This window comes from Vespula pensylvanica, chromosome 4 (genome assembly GCF_014466175.1).
Source record: "Vespula pensylvanica isolate Volc-1 chromosome 4, ASM1446617v1, whole genome shotgun sequence".
NCBI lineage: Eukaryota > Metazoa > Arthropoda > Insecta > Hymenoptera > Vespidae > Vespula > Vespula pensylvanica.
In genome coordinates, this window is record NC_057688.1 from 5,455,469 (window position 1) to 5,473,931 (window position 18,463).

Consider the following 18,463-nt stretch of genomic DNA (forward strand, 5'->3'; position numbering starts at 1 on the left):
TTAAACAAGCCGAACACGTTCCGGAGACGCGTCCTTTCCGAATAAAAAGGACGAGGTGTCCTTTCTCTTTCTTTCGCTCTCGCATTAGTTCACTCGCTGCGAGGACTAGAGAGGACGTATAATATCAATGAATAATCGAACTACCGAAGGTAATTGTTTAAATGGTTTCAAAAGTCGTTGAATGTCTCAACGTCCGCGCATACACGTATCGATACATACAGATGCATACACACGCAAACGCACACGCTCACCCTCTCCCTCTATCTTTTTTTCTCATTCGCTTGGCACTCCACAACTCTCCTGCTTATTCGTGTGTCTCTTCTCTCATTCGTGCTCGAACGTTCATGCCACGATGGGGCCAAATAACTCCGAGAGGTAAACGACATCCACACGCGCATAGCCTACGCCTTCTTCTTCTTCTTCTTCTTCTTCCTCCTCCTCCTCCTCCCTTCCTCTCCTCTCCTCTCCTCTCCTCTTTTTTTCTCTCCTCTCTTCTCCTCTCTTCTCCTCTCCTTTCCTCTCTTCTCTTCTCTTCTCCTCTCCTCTCCTCTCCTCTCCTCTCCTCTCCTCTCCTCTCCTCTCCTCTCCTCTTCTTTCCTCTGTTCTACACTCCTCGCCTCGCCTCGCCTCTTCGTTTCGTTTCGTTTCGTTTCTTCTTTCGAAAGACAGCCCGATTAGACGGTCCACGTTGTTAGTCTCGCCTTGGCCCGTCCGGCTTTTAACGGAATCCATCTTCTCTCTCTTTTTTTTTCTTTTTCTTTTTCTTTTATTTTTTTCCACATTTTTCCCTCCCCTTCATCCCCCTCTTCCGTCCATCTCAGACCCCTACTTCACAATTTTCTCTTTCACCGTTCGTATCTTTGATTTACGTGTAAATATTTCAAACAATAGGTATTAGGAACCGAGACGCTAGTTCGCTTGATTTGTTCAATCTTTTCTTTTTTTATTGTTATCATTATTATTATTATTTATTATTATTATTATTATTATTATTATTATTATTATTATTATTGATTTAATTAAATGAAAGAAGATATATATATATATCGGAGAAAATCAGTAGCGATAACGAGATATATTTTTTTTTGTTTTGTTTCTTTATGTTATAGTGCATCGTACGTGGGTGTTTCGCACTTGCTTCGAACGAAGAACACAACGAGACACGAATGTCCGATCGTTCTACGTATTTCAGTGTTTCGTAAACGTTTCTGTGTTTTTGAAAGGCGTCGACGATCAACTCGCACGCTTTCCTCAGCTCGTTCAGGTAAATGTCATCAAATTAATATCGAAAATAATATCAAATTAATAACGTATCTCTTCTCGAACTTATTTAACAATCTACGGTGCTACGAAGCTTCAAAATTCACATCTAAATCTATCTATCTGTATCCTCTTCGATTCTTTCTTCTCCCAATCCTCATCTTTTTCTTTTTTTTTTCTTTTCCCCTTTATCCAGACACTTTTAATTACTCAAGATACTTCATAAAACAAATTTTCGATGACTCCTTATTATAAGTAATACAATTTTTATTCTCAATACAATATAATTATACGTGCTATAAATAAGTTTTATATCATATAATTTGTCGTTTAAAACGCGCAAGAGAAATAAAATTGCTTTTCAAACGATTTAATTGATAATAATCGTCGTACTCTCGTCAAATGGCGATTAAATGACGTTCGTTTCGAAATCATATGATCGAGAAAATATAGTTGAACTAAAAAAAAAGAACAAAAAAGAAGAAGAAGAAGAAAATGAACTTGTCGTCGAAAAGTCGTCTCGGTTAGCTCTTTGATCGTGTAATACTGACTGATTAGGAAGCAGTGCGCGCGCGCGCACGCCCCCACTTACAAACGAGCTCGTTGTGGCGCATCAACGAAGTTTGTGGGTGAGAGTGTGCGCGGGAGATTCCGTATGTGGGTGGACTCGAGGTGTGCGAGCTGGTTATTCCCAGAGATGGAAGTGGGTCAGTAGCAGGCGGCTGCGAACGCTACGAGGAGTAAGAGTACTCGAACGGGTTGAAATGAGTAGGAAATGTTGCTAGATCACACACAAAAAAAAGAGGAAGAAAAAAGAGAAAGTCGTATATGTAGGAGAGCACACGACAAAAAAATCGAAGTTGGGTTTCGTCGTGACTGTTTCTTTTTATTTTTCTTTCTATCTTTTTATTTTTTCTTTATTTCTTTTTTTTTCCCTTTCTTTCTCTCTCTCTCTCTTTTTTTTTTTTATTTTTTTTATTTTATTTTTTCTTCTTCCTTTACTACCGATAAATTCGTATTTTTTCTCATTAGGCACTCTTCGCGAGAAGACTTTTCTAAGATTTTCTTTCTTTCTTTCTTTCTTTCTTTCTTTCTTTTTTTTGTTTTTCCTTTTTTTTTTTTGTAATTCGCAACTTCGCGATACAAATAAATATTTATCCAAGAGAATTGTGATAGTGATACGGAATGAATATATTTTAATTACTTTTTTTTCTTTTTTTTTTTATTTTATTTTATTTCACTTGCAGTTACGGTGGAGATGGAAATAATTTATGAGATAGTTTTTTGATAACTTGAGAAGGAACGATTTTAATCATCTTTCAGTTTTCAATTTCGTTGGAAAAAAAAAAAAAAAAAAAAAAAAAGTAAGTAAATAAGTGAAAATGAAAAGTTTTTTAAATTTCTTGATGAAATGGAACGGGGAAAATTTTAATCGTTTCAATTTCATTTATCGTAAAAACGATCCGATTTTTCTTTTTCTTTCTTTCTTTCTTTCTTTCTTTCTTTCTTTCTTTCTGTCTTATGCATTCACGTAAAATATAAAAAAGTACCGATCGTGCGTACACATAAGACCTTATAATATTAAATATAAATAAGAGAGAAAGAACAGACGAGAGAGCGACTGTAGGTCGTTTACGACCCACTTCTTGAACGCGCCCTACAATCGAACGTTCATTATTGATCGCATCTACGATTTCTATAGAAGCATCGTGCGAAACGAATCGGTATCGAGCGGTGGGTGCTCTGCTTCGAGGAGCAGCTCCAACGATGGCTTTTGATACCGTTTCGGAAGCGACTCTCGACGAGTACCCTCGAGGAATCGATATCCCACTGACTCTTTTCTAAAGTAAAAAGCAATAATAGACTACAGAATATGGGCACCGTCTTTTTTTATTTCTTTATTTTTTTATTATAATCTTTCCTTTTTGTTTCTTTTCATTTCTTTCTCTTTCCCTCGAATATTTCACCATATTATTTTAAATATGTATATTTCATAAATTCGTTATCGTCTAGAAATAATATTCTGTTGTATCAGAATATGACGATATAAAATAATAATATCCTACGGAATAGCGAATACCATTTGTCTTATTAATATTTCATTATTTTAAATAATGTAAACTTCATACATGTTTTATGTGTCTAAAATAAAAATAACATCTTGCTGTTTCATAATATAACAGCGAAAAGTACAATAATACAGAATAGTGATATCATTTAGTTTTTATATTTTACCATATTATTTTTAACATTATTGATTAATATATTTTTTTTTTTTATTCTCTACGTTCTATACGTCTCCTATTATATAAAATGAAATGTTTTTCCTTTTTATTTATCTTTTTCTTTTTCAAAATATAACATTATGGAGAATATATATATATATATATATATATATATATATATATATAATATAACATCTGATATTGTTTGATTGAAATAAAAACAAATGTTTTTTGTTTAACGAAACTATAGACCACACACACACACACACACACATATATATATATATATATAGTTATTCCTTTTTACTGTACATACACATTATATATATTCTCGTGACCCGTTCTCCAGGCTCAGTTTTCTGCGAATCAGGCGACCAAAGTACCGACGATTCGCCTTTTTCGGAGGCTCCTCGACGACGAGATCGGACCGGCCCGAAAGAACTCGAATTCGAGATGTCTTGCGCACTTTCACTTTGGTCCTCTCTCTCTTTCTCTCTTTCTCTCTCTCTCTCTCTCTCTCTCTCTCTCTCTCTCTCTTTCTCTCTCTATCTTTCTCTCTATCTTTCTCGAACGCAGCCTCATTAATCGTCAACATTTTCCACAAGCTATACACGAGTCCATCGACCACCGTAAGCATTTATTTTTACTTCTCGAAGAGCTCTTATCGCATTTGTGTCCCTATGCGAATATCTCGTCGATATTTTCACCCGAAATTAAATTACTTCGTTTTCGTTCCGGTTAATAAATTACGGAATTAATACAAATTTCACGTCTTTTCGACGATTCCTTGCGTAAAATTATGTAACGATTTTATCCGGTAATTTACAATCGGGAATGAAAAAAAGAAAAGAAGGAAAGAAAGAAAGAAAGAAAGAAAGAAAGAAAGAAAGAAAGAAAAAGGTACGATTAAAGAGAAAAAGAAATTCATGCGAATTAATGAACCTTTTATGAAATGATTATTACGGCTTATATTATATAGATGTACGGAGGCACATAGATATTATACGTAATGAAATACACAGTAATAGTTAAATTTATATAATATTAACCGAATGATTACTTTAGATTCTGTATCGTCCAAATTTAGATTGGTTTCAATGGACCGAGAAATCGAACTTTGAAGATTAATTAAAAACGAAGGTATTCGAGCGAGTTTCGAATTCCACAGATTCCAATATCGATGAGAAGGAAAATATTCGGAGATGAGATAGGTAGGAGGACAAAAGAGACCTTCTACGTCTCTTACCTCTTCTTCTATACATACGTAATATAACGTGTAGTATACTTGTCCCACTGGGAGCTTGCACGTATATATATACATATACACATATACACGTAAGTGTACGTGTGTATATGTGTGCGCACGCGTTAAGAACCGACGGTGTTCACGTTGACCCAGTTCCGTCGGGCATCGCAAGCTCACAAGCTCTTGCGAACGACGATTCCCCTGTGCTTGCAAGCTCGAGTGCATCTACTGCGCATGCGCACACGCACTGACACCGTTACGAGATACATTCTTCTCTATCTATCTATCAATCTATCTATCTAAGCTATCCCGTTTTCTTTTCAGAATAAATATCTCTTATCTCTTTCCTTCTTTTCTTTATTTTCTCTTCTTTTTTTCTTTTTTATCATTATTCGTTAATATTTATTTATCGACACTTCGTTTACTATTATCGTTGATAAATTGTCTTAATTGGAAATGCTAAATATGCGTAGAACGTAAAAATTCTACGGGACGTATCCGGAATTCTTACACGATTTTAAATATCAATTATTCCTTTTTCTAGAATCTTTTTAGGTCAATCTTGTTTTTTTTTTTTTTTTATTATTTCTTTCTCTTTCTCTCTCTTTTTTTTTGTTTTTTCTTTTTTTTTTTTTTTTTTTGATATTATATTATGAAAACAAAAGCCAGAGGGATCTTTTGACCCGGCTAAAAACTTTTTATCCTTCCTGTGTAGAAAAGGATGATATTTACTTTACGACACTTTGTCTATGTTCTTCTTTCCTTCTTTCTTTCTCTTTCTTTTTTTCTTTTTTTTGTTTTATTTTTCCTTTTCTTATTTTCTATGTCACACGTACAGAGAGAAAGAGAGAGAGAGACAAGTCAGACGTTTCAAGATCTTTTTTTCCCCACTCTTTTTCTCTTCTTTTCTTTTCTTTTTTTTTTTCTCTTTTTTCTTTTTGTAAGTACCTACACACTTGGTGTGTCTAATGGTAGAAAGAGAAGTGTAAGGTCGACGACTCGGTCGATGAGTAAAGAGAGGAAGCTTCGTACGCGACTGAACGTCCAACTTTTGCCATGTTCATGTCCCCAGGAATGTCCATGAAGCTAGAAGAGAGGACCGTATTACGCGTTCGATAACGGCGGACAGTTTGCACGCGCTATGTAAACCCTCTCCAGTCTAGTAGTAAGTTGGTTGACCAGACGCCACTCAACGGCAGACTCGTTTGAGTACGTTTCAACGAGATGGGAACGTAACTTTGCGTTCGAACATTCGTTCGATCCTGTCGAACTTAATACGATGAATTATTTTATCCGAAGGGTTGAAACACGAACATCTGATACGTCTTAAAGGGATTACTTCTACGAGATTTCTTCGAAAAGATACCATATCTTGAGACTTTTCCTTCGTTTCTTCTTCTTTTTTCGGGATAAACAGGATAAATGAAAAAATTAATCATTCCATTTTGTTCCTTGACGTTTTGTTCGTATAAAAATAAATTTTCATCCAATACGGTTACCTGCAAACTTTGCAATCTGCAGCCGCGTTAATTATTCTATGAAAATCTAAACGATATCTTAATATCTTGTAGTAATTATATAATTTATATTCTATATAAATTTATGTATACATATTAATTAAAATATTTTATATATATATATATATAAAGAAGTGTTGAATGAGTGACATTAATTCATGGCGTAAATCCAGGAAGATAAGAACTTTTAAATACTTGGACGAACATTTTTTGACGAAAACTTTTTCCTTAAAATTCATCGAAGAAAAAAGTAAAAAAAAAAAAAAAAAATAGGAAGAAGGATAAAAGATTTCGACTTCGTTCCTCGTTGAGAGCGATAATGGGCTATTCAACCAATCCTGCGTTAATGCAAATTGACCGTCGATACCTGCACCCACTTTCCCTTTCGATTTCTCTTTTTTATTTTTAAACTATAGCGACTCTGATAATGTTGAAAATATTTTATCGGTGAAAGGATCATCATAAGCGCATGAAGTATACCGTCGTATTAAGGTTATCGTTCGGTTGTCCTCCTATCCCGATTTTTTCTTTTTTGTTTTTTTTTTTTTTTGTTTTTTAATATGCCACAATCGTTAAAAGAAGGAAAGAGAAATAAAATATAAATAATAAAAATTAATGATATGAAACGGCGACGATTTTAATTTACATAACTTTTCACATATATATATATATATATATATATATATATATATATACACATATGTAAAATGTCGATAGCCTCTTTTTTGAAACGAATGATCGTTTCGAGAAATTTGTTGACAATCTTTTTCTCTCTCTCTCTCTCTATATATATATATAAATTATATCGATATTATCCCAAATATACATAAACTGAACGTTCTCGATCTCCATTAAATTAGATTAGTTTAATAGAAATGCTTAAATACGTGTGTGAATCTCGAATTTTATAGAAAGAAAAAGAAAAAGGAGCGAAAATAAAATTCTTCGTATATAAATTATATCCACGTTATCTCATAAACATACAGATATATAGCATTTTCGATCTCTATAGTATTAAATTAGTTGAATAGAATCGATGAGAAAGTTTTCTTCCACAAAACAACTATATATATATATATATAGTTATTCGTATAATCTTCGTACGTGTGTGTGTATATATATACACACAAAGTCGGTTTTCTTCGCCTTTGTAAAAAAAGAGATAAAAGTAATTAAGTTTGGCTACACATAATTTACAATAACAATTGGTAATAGCGAAAAACATGGATATCTTACGAATATACTCTTACGATTCTCTTAGAAACGCAAAGGTGTCAAAGTCACATACGGACGATTAGATAGTTACGTTCTAGTAATTTACATACACACGTTGTACTTATTATCGTCGTGGCAATAAAACCATTTCCGTTTTACGACCTGTCATCTATGTATCTAGGATATATACACGTAATGACTAATTTTTCGTTTATATGAAAACATATTTGATAACGATAACCTTTTATTCTAAATTTTTCTAACGATATTGAAAACTTGAACAATACAAATGATTTCTATTTTCTTATTTTCTTTCTTTTTTTTTTTCTTCCTTTCAAAGAAAATATCCAAATCCAAGTATTTAACTATCGCGTTATTATACTTCTTTTCTTCCAAAAAAATAAAAAAAAAAAAGAAAAAAAGAAAAAAAAAGATAACGTGAGAATCTTTCTCCAAATTCGCATTAAAAGAATATGACCAAGTCGAACAAGCGAAAAAAGAAATGGAAACATTTTTTTCTGGTGTTTTCTTCCCTTATGTCTCTTTCTTTTTTCTTTTTTAATCATTTTTAAGAAGAATATATGAAGAAATATCTCGCACGATTACTTTTCATATCCATAAAGAAACCATGATGATCTGAGAATTGCACTCTCGATGCAAAAATGAGTGCATCGGGAGCTGGAAGACATGTTGCGCATGCGCGAATTACAAGAATACGAATACACCTACGCATAAACGTCGATACCTATAAATATACACGCGTAGAGAGGTGCATAGAGAAATTTACCGTCGTCGTCGTCGTCGTCGTCGTCGTCGTCGTCGTCGTCCTCTTCATCGTCGTCGTCGTCGTCGTCGTCGTCGTCATCGTCATTGTCGTCATTGTCGTCGTCGTTGTCGTCATCGTCATCTTCGTCGTCGTCAGTGGCGATGAGCCTACTGTCTCAAACTAGGTCACCTCTCAATGCCGCTTCCCGCGCAGTTGAGGATGCGAGGACGACCAGCGAGGACGACTACTACTACTATTACTGCTACTACTACTACTACTATTACTATTATTACTACTACTACTACCAACAACTACTCTATCGCTTTCGTTCGTTTAATCGCTCGTTCGTTTATTCATTCGTTCGTTGCTTTTTCTTCCTTACTTATCATTCTTTCATACAAATCTAATCACATACAGAATATATGTGTGTATATATATATATATATATATATATATATATATATCTTCATTGGCTAATATTTAAAAAGAATTATGTTAAATTTTGAAATGGGAACGAATTTCTATTTCAAGTGTTTAATTTGAAAATTATAAATCTAACTGCATAGAGGATTTGTCTTATAATAATGTTTTTAATTTTGTAAAAAGATTTGAAATTGAATTTGTAAAAAGGGATGAATTTTTATAATCTAGTTTTTTTATATTAATTATTATGAATCTAATCATGCACAGGATGTACAATATCTTAAGAACTCGTTAATTTCTAAACAAACTTTTATTGAATTTATCAAAAAAAAGAAAAGAAAGAATTTTCGTTTCGCGATTTCGTTTTTATAATTAAAATTCTTTTTTAATAATATTAGTGAGATATAAAAGTCAAAAGAGGTAAAAATGGATTAGTACTATTTTCGAAAGTATCAACTGGTTTGTAGAAAGCAAAGATGAGTATAAGCAATTAAGAAAGAGGAGATATCAAACATAGGACCGTATGGTAATGATCAGAAGGATAGAATGAGAGAAAAAGAAAAGGACGAAGAAGAAGAAGAAGAAGAAGAAGAAGAAGAAGAAGAAGAAGAAGAAGTCTAAGAAAAAGAAAAAAAGAAAAAAAAAAAGGTAGAAAACGATTACGAACAGAGATCATAGATTCGCAACAACTTCGTCGAAGGGATAAAACAAAGAAACATATTCGTTAGACGTCAGTTAGGCTGTTCTTCTTCTTTCTTCGTTGATTTTCATAACGAAGGAATCTCCTTGTCAGACAGACTCTCTTTTTTTCATTTCAACGAAGAAGATACAAGCTCACGGTGAATCTGAGTTTACTCAAAGATTTTCAAAGACTTATACATGTATGTATATACACATATATATATATATACGTACGTATATATGTACGGATATATATATATATATATGTATTTACGTAGTAGATATATACATACACGTACGTATGTACGTTAGAACGCAGCGTGTTATTTGCCAAAAAGATAATACCGATAGCGCCGGGGCTATGATTGTCCGTAATTTGTGCTCGAGAGGATGGTGCTGGACTTGCTGCCCGGCTGTGAATACAATCTATTATTACATCGTACACGTCCGTAGCATCCGAGATATCGCCTCTCTTCTCTATGTGAGCCGTGTAACAACGCGGGTGGAGAACTCGTACTTGCTGCTGGACCGATCGCGGATGCTGCGCACTATTTCTAAAGTTGCTTTATCATTTCAAAGTCCCTGTCGCAGTTTCGAATCTTTCTGTATCGAATAACCCACATATATCTATTTTCAATTTATACATATCATATGTATATAAGATATGATGTGATAATTGTAATGTTATTTAGATATATAATTATTATATACGACAATCATAATTGAACATTCGTTTCAATTTGAAATCATACTTTAGATATCAAATTAAAGCTTCTATAACTTTCTCTTTTCTATATTAGAAAATGAATATTGGAAATATTAATTACTTGCAACTCTTTCTATTTAATAAGATACATCTTTATAATATAAATATATCAATAATTAATAAATTATGTAATTATATAATTTTTAATAGTTTACTAATTTCTATCTGAAAATCTAGATATTATATGTAATACCTACGTAATAATATTCTATAAATTACATGATTATGATAAATATGATCGAATATTATCTTTTAATTTTCGATTTATAAAGCTCAAGTTGAATAAAATCTAGAAACATTACTATTATACAAATTGAATTATTTTAGAGAATGTTAAAAATCGATGGAGATAAAAAGAAAGAGAGAAAGAAAGAGAGTACTTTGCAAATTATTTCGTAATTCGATTCAATCGTATAGAGAATCAACTTTCCACATGCTATAGATAAGTTCGTTTACGAAACGATCGAGCCATCGTCTTCTTCTTTGGATTCTAACTACTCGAGACCACCACGAATCTCTCTTCGACGATGATCATCACATCGACCTCTTCGTCCTCCTCGTCGTCCTCGTTGTCGTCATCATGGACAAGAATCATGGATTAGTTTCGAAGCGCATCGAACGATTCACCGAAAGGTTTTCTACGAATGCGTCAGTGCTTTTAATCGGCCATATCTAACCGGTTTATCGGACGCGTCCGGGCAACTTCTACGCAGTACCAAGTCTCGGATCAAGAAGAAGAGAAAGATAGAAAGATAGAATGATATAGAAAGAGAAAGAGAGACGAAGACAGAAACAGAGACGGAGAGACAGAAAGAGAGAGAGAGAGAGAGAGAGAGAGAGAGAGATCGAACTTTTACGTAAAGTCAACTTCGTTATTTGACGTGAGAATCGTTTTCCTGTTTGCTTGACTACCTCGAAAACTATCCGAACCGGTTCGATTACTCGACTTGAATGCAAGTTGATAATAACGCTAGTGAGATGAAAATTGTCAGAATGAGTGAGAGAAAAAAGAGAAGAGAGAGACGTTGTTGATACGGACTCTTCAAACAATTTGGAATTTCTTCGATCGACGTGACCGCACTTAGAAAGATTCTTCGAATTTTTTAACGATCGGAAAATATTTCTCGACTTCTGCCTTTCCTCCTTCCCCCATGCTTCTGTTACTGTCGCTGCGACGTATTTCTCCATGAAATAAAAACTATCGAGTCTCCTTTTATTTATTGATATATGATATTTATAAAAAGAGAAAGAGAACGAAGGAATGTGGGTATCGAATCTTCGGTTAAATTAATCGCCATTTATTCGTAATCAAATAAACGAGCTGATTTTTTTTCTTTTTCTTTTTTTTTCTTTTTCTTCTTCTTCTTTTTTACATATTCGTCGTCGTTATTTTCTTTTTTTCTTTTTTTATTTTTTTCGTCGCGATCCAGAGTTAATGAGGCGATTTAAAGAAGAAATTTATTTTCCTTTTTTTCTGTTTCTTCACTTCTTTTTTTTCTAATAATTTTCCAAGATACTTTCAGATCTTTCCGAATAATAACTCTTTTCTATTTCCAAAATTTGTAGACGTGAAAATATTAAAAATGAAAAACGTAGTAAAATATTTATAAACGTTCAATAGACAAATCAATAAATTATATAATAATAATAATAATAATAATAATAATAATAATAATAATAATAATAATAATAATAAGTGTGGTAAAAAAATGAAATATTAAAAATAAAAGTAAAACTTTTTGTGAAGTCTATTCTTATGAAAATGATTTCATAAGAAATTATATTACCTATCTCTTATCATATCACGAGTATACAAATTAGCAGCTTGCTAGAGGAGTTAGACTTTCTACTTGACGTAGAAAGATGGATGATGTGACGTTGACCTTGATATCGTACGATTTACGTTGATAAGTGACGTTAACGCGACTTTATAAAGAGCAATAAGGAGATAAGGCAAGAGTGAAAGGGGGAAAAACGTTGTTAATAGGAACTTGAAAGTTAGCAGGAACGTGCGAATTCCTTAATCGTTAGTAATTACGTTGAATGAAGGATAAGGATATTAAGGATTGAAGGAAATGGCTAATGTTGGTATATCAGTAATAACACATAATCGTTTCGTTTCTAGTTCGATTCTATTTGAATAATGATCGTTCTGTTTGAATAATGATAGTTTATAAATATAGTAAATAAATAGAAAGAAATTATTGTTATATGTAGTGTGATATTGATAGAATAATCTGTGAAAAAAGATTTAATAAGTGATCGAAATTTTTATTAATCGAAAAATCTAAAACAAAAAAAAAAGAACGCGATTAATATTGAATTAATCTTTTTAAAAAATTTATGTAGATGATCGATTTTTTTCTTTCTTTCTTTTTTTTTTTTTTCCTTTTTTTCTATATAATCATTTTCGTACAAATTTCACTGACAATGTGTATGCAATGATCTATATTAAAAGTTTTTAAGATATAATATGATACATAAGTCATTGTTCGAATAGTTGTTCAAATAGTTTCTCTCTTTGTTTCTTGAAAATTACTTTAATTAAAGAAAAGTAAACTAAATAAATTAACTTCTCACGTACAAACTATCTGATTCTGCACGATCTTAATTTAAAACTCTCGCGCGTTTCCCTTTTTTCTGATTTCAACTAAACCACCTCAAGAATCACCACTCTGTCGTTTTTCTCTGCCCGTGGGAATTACTTTCGCTACTTTCGATTTTACGAACAATCGAGTGATCTAATAACGGATTCTGACTTTCTTCTTCCGTCCGTAAATCGTTCTATGTACAATGTACATATCTATCCACTTTCAGCTTTTACGACTACATAGTTTGTTACAGCACATTTATTATAGCACATACGACGTCATATACACACATAGATATGTAAGAGAAACATGATTAAGAAATATGCGTATAAATTTACGATTAAGAAACTACCGGGATCTTCTTCGAATTATTTTCTTTTTATTAGTGAAAGTTCATCGAATGATTCCAAATTCTGTGAAATTTTTTAATTAAAAAAAAAAAAAAAAAAAAGAAAAAAAAATGAAAAAAAAAACCGAACAGTCTCCGATAGAAAAAAAATTCTTCTTTTTTGTTCGACACATAGATCAAACGATAGATTATAATTCGATTAAAAAGAAATATATATATATAATCTAATTCGAAAAAAAAATTATAATATTAGAAAAAGTTTAAATTACTTTTAATTTATACTACATACCTGATTAACGAACGGCTGGAGAATGATAATCTTTTGATTGGAAAATAAATCGAATGCTTATTAGTAAAAAACAAAAAATGTATTTGAAAAAAAATATTGGATCAAGCTAGACATATTTCTATTAATTTTAATAAAATTACAATAAGAACGTTTAAGTTAATTTCGAATAATGTACAGTGCTGATTGATAACCGATGATCAACTCTGGTAAATGTTCTTTGAAATACTCAACCCTATGAATAAAATCATCGAAGAACACTGTACCTACATACACGCTACATCAAACTCTCTCATCTCTGATATATTCTTGGATATCCATCGATATACGAAGTTGCGAGGTTGAAAACCCTCTCGACTGGCCTCGCTTACCTCGGCCACGTATCGTCTCGAGTTAATTAGCGAAGCTCGTAATTCCAGTTTCGATAAAAAAGAAAAAGAAAAAGAAAGAATAAAAAAAAAAAGGAGAAAAGAAAAAAATCCAGAAGAACGAAACAAAAATTAAAATTAACGCTTTACTATCTCGCCTTCGAAAGAAGGTCGCCTCGATAGGACCCCAACGCATTTCTGTCTTCGTAATTTATGTTTCCACGCGGTAGGTACCTCTCGATACAGTTACTCTTATTAAAGAAACCTTCTTCTTTCTCTCCCTCTCTCTGTCTCTCTCTGTATGTCAATAAAAAATCATATCATATATATTCATCTGCATTTGAGTATATTTATTTAATTATTTATATATTTATTTATTTATTTATTTATTCTTGTTCTTTCTTCTTTCTTACTCCTTTAATCCGACTCTACTTATCGACGTAAACGAGATAATTGTTAAAACAACTTTTCGTTTCAAAATCGAACGATGAAATTTTGTTCGGATATTCCGTTGATTGAAAATCCGGTTAATTAAAATCGCATGATTTTCTTACCTCGTAAATGCGATTTTTAATTTTGGAAATATCGAAATTTTGTCTCTTTGAATTAATCAATCTTCACTGGCGCGTAGTATCAAGATTTTACCGACATGTGTAACTTTGTTTGATGATTGGAATGGAGAAAAAGTGAAGAGATAAAACGAAGAGACAGATAGACAGACAAACATGCAGACAAACATACAGACAAACAAACAGATAGACAGACAGACAGACAGACAGACAGACAGACAAACAGAGAGAGAAAGACAAAAAGAAAGACTTTTCCGTGTGTCTAAGAGACACGCGTAAGAGACGATCAACGACGACGTTACGAAGACGCGGGGTCTGGCATTGAGGTGGTGCGTAGTCGTACGAGAATAAGCTAACTAACCAACTAACCACGAGACACACGTCAGTAGGACAGTGAAAGGCGGCGACCTAGACCAAGTCTGGAGCTGCTGAGTGTCCGCGCGCGCGCACCCAACGCACGTGTCGCTCGCCACGTGCGTTTCTGGCCACCACGTTCCTCACTTCTCTCTTTCTCTCTCTATCTCTCTCTCTTTATCTTTCGATTCTCTTAATTTTTCTTTTTTGTTTTTAAATCATCGAATTATTCAAAAAATTAATTCAAAATTGACATCATTCGATTTCTTGTATAATATGTATATATATGTGTGTATATAAATGATAGAGATATACCGTGTATCACTATAATGTATATATATATATATATATTTTAGTAGATAAAATAGTTTTCCTTTTATAGAACATAGATAACGACGTCGTAGTAAATCGTTGCGTCAATAAATCGGCTGCCGTGTATGGCTTGATATCAATGATCTTGAAAGAAAAAGTGAAATAAATATATATAAAGTAAATATATATATATATAGAAAAAGAGAGAGAAAGTTAGAGTAAATAAGATACTTACTTCGTGTCTTCCTTCTTATTAGAGAAATGCAATAGACAAGTTTGGAAGATCGATCGTAATCGAGAAAGGAGCTAGGTTTAAGAAAGAAACAAGAGTCAAGACGATGATCAGGCCAACTCGCTATCTTAAAGTCTATCGACATCTTTATCCACCTCATGTATATATACGTATAAATATATATATATATATATATATATATATATATATACATATATGTGAGTACTTATGTATCTATGTATATACGTGCGTGCCCACTACGTGTGGGCAACTTTACCGACGGTTACGAGACATTCGAGTCCCCATTCAAGCCTACGGCCAGCATACCGCGACAATTTATTACCGGAAATTTCTTCCCTAACCCCCATCCCCCTTACCCTCCATACCCCCTCCTGTTCTACCTCACACCTGGTCTCGCCTAGGAGCCTAAGAAATCTTAGTCGAGACTCGATACTAAAACAGAGAGAAAGAGAGAGAGAGAGAGAGAGAGAGAAAGAACTTACGGTAAGATCTCCTGCGATATTACGAGCAATAAAAACATGATTCGATTTGATACTTACGCGAGTACGTAAATGATAGTAATTAATAAATATTATCTATGAGATATAAATGGTACAGATGTGCTAATAAAATTATACTATAAATTGACAAATCCAAGATTTTTGACAATTCCTTTACGATATTTATCATAATTAGATTGAGTCGATATATGTTCTTAGATTATTTGAAAAATCAATTTCTTTCGAGATTCCATAGGCTAATTTTTCTTTTCCTTTTCTTTATTTTATCAAAAACTATATAATCCGATAAATCTTATTGCGATATTAAAACAAATATTAAATTAGCCTGAAAGATCGCGGAAACGAGTATGTATCCAATCGATTTGGAAAATAATCTTTCTGGAATGTTTGCTCCGATCCAGATACTTTTGATCCATCGTTGTATCATCGTAAAATATTTTCTTTTGTGGAGTAGTATAGGGGAAGAAAATAAAAAATAAAAAAAAAAAAAAAACGCAAACAAAAATCGAACGATTGGGAAAGAAGTCGGTCGTAAAAGAGAAAGATCATTCTAAAGAAAAGACGTTTCTTTAGAATTTCACTATGGTTCGCTATGCTTACCACAATTCTCTCTCTCTCTCTCTCTCTCTCTCTCTCTCTCTCTCTCTCTCTCTCTATACTTTTCTTTCTCTCTCTGTCTTTCTTTATCGCATCGAGTTCGCTCTCGATTTTGTTCTGACCATAGCCTGGATACGAATCCACGTTTCGATCCACTTTAACGAGCGGGAAGTAATCGATTGCGAGCCTTGCGGCTCTCTTACCTTTCTGCCTCTCGCAGAAACGAGAGAGACTTGCGACCTTGCTCGAACATCCGAACGATCGTCGTTGCTTCTAACGATCTCGGACGATTCGACGAAAGTAAAATTCTTCGAAAGCAGCACGCTCGTCTTATTAAATAGTTTCTCTCGAAGCTACGAACCAAGGTGAATGGGAGAGGAATTTAAAAATACGAAAAGATTGATAAAAGTGATCATTGTTATTATTGTTATTGTTATTATTATTATTATTATTATTACTACTTTAATTTTCATTTAATCGAATAACAAGATTGATTGATTATTTTAAGATAACACTTTGTTACTCTACTTAACTTTAAAATTACAGACTTAGTTATACTTGAAAATAGTATAAATAATTGATAGTAATATAATTGATTGAATAAATAAAGTACAAAAATAATATATATATATATAAATATAACTAATATAAATATATAATTATACCAGTATAAAGTATATACTTGTAACATAAAAAATATACGATTATAGTAGAGATTATAATTATTTAGTATTATACTATATTATTATACTATTACAATTTTCACGTTATATTTTTATTAAACGTGATACAAAAATTATTATTATTCCCTACAAGTACACGAAACACAAAATCAAAATATATTTTGGACTCTCGATAGATTTCGATCTATCCAGAGCCCATAGATCGTTCCTCTATTTCTGCCGAGGACAAGAAGCACGCGTTTCTCGAGGTGTTAATAAACATACGATCTCGGGTCAATGGCGCATAGAAATGGCGTCACATCGTAAAAGCATCGATATTCTTGGAGGATCTTTCGGAGGTCAGTTACCACTGACGGTTTATGCGTACATACGTACACCAATATATGCGCAGATATAATACATATTATACGTACATACGTACATACATATGTACGTAAGTATGTATATAGCAATGCGTTGTGATTAGGCCATTAACGACGCTGTAAAATCCATTTGCAAACGTTCGCATCCTCTTCCGGAACTTTGTTATACAGTGGCCGCATGTCTACGCGTATGCAAACGAGACATAAACATACGGTTCTTCGGCCTCGACTCTCTCATGGGATCCCTTTTTAGCTTGCATTCTTCGAGATTCGATCGCATTCTCTTTTCTTCTAACACAACTATTTAACAAATTTTTTTTAACCTTTTCACAATGGATCCGAAGGTAATACGGTGTTTGTCACGAATTTATTTCATCGAATTTATTTTCATCGAAAATGTATTCTGTTTTTATTTTAATAGTTTGAGTTTGATATTTGATATCTAAGTAAGTAATTTAATATATAATATATTTTATATGCGTGTGTGTTTAACAAATACAATGCAATGGTATAACGTCGAACTTACCGATAAAGAATGTCGACATTTTCGATAAAATTAACAAATATTCTTTATCACAATTATTATAGTATCTAAAAATATTATATCTATATTTATCATTTATTATATTTTTCAATACTATACTATAATAATATATAAAAATATTATATAATATTTATATATACAATATTTATATATAATTATTATATATATTAATTATACATAAATATTCTGTAGAATTATTTTTCAATAGAAAGTTGTAAACTATTTAACACGATTCGATGGAAAGGATTTTGAGGTCTCGTCTCGTCGAATCGATCTGTCGACCGGTTTCGCGTCGTAGGAAACGAAGGCGAACGTAATGGCGAAAGTGACGAATCTTATTTCGCGGTCACCCGCTGTGTGTGTGTGCTGTGCTTGCAGGTAAATCGGCTCTCTCGTGCGTTCTAGTCTCTCTCTCTCTCTCTCTCTCTCTCTCTCTCTCTCTCTCTTTCTCTCTCTCTCTCTCTCTTACTCACTCACTCACTCACTCTTATTACTCGTACTTCTCGTACTCGTCGTCAGTGTCAGTGAAAACCGCATTGGCGAGATAGTAGTCAGTGCGATGGAACGTAAGGGAAATGAGGAAAGTCGGGCACGGA

General features: G+C 32.8%; 1 protein-coding gene across 10 annotated transcripts in view; it reads left to right on the forward strand.

Moving 5' to 3' along the window:
* Nucleotides 1-18,463, forward strand: part of LOC122628698 (solute carrier organic anion transporter family member 74D) — an 87,703-nt gene that overhangs the window by 54,140 nt on the left and 15,100 nt on the right. For 6 of the 10 annotated variants that reach the window (XR_006327100.1, XM_043811226.1, XM_043811230.1 and 3 more), the window contains one exon: nucleotides 1,110-1,264. The exons of the other annotated variants lie outside the window; for them this stretch is intronic. The gene's annotated coding sequence lies outside the window, so the exon portion shown is untranslated. The remainder of the gene's footprint in view (nucleotides 1-1,109; nucleotides 1,265-18,463) is intronic. 10 annotated transcript variants of the gene reach the window in all.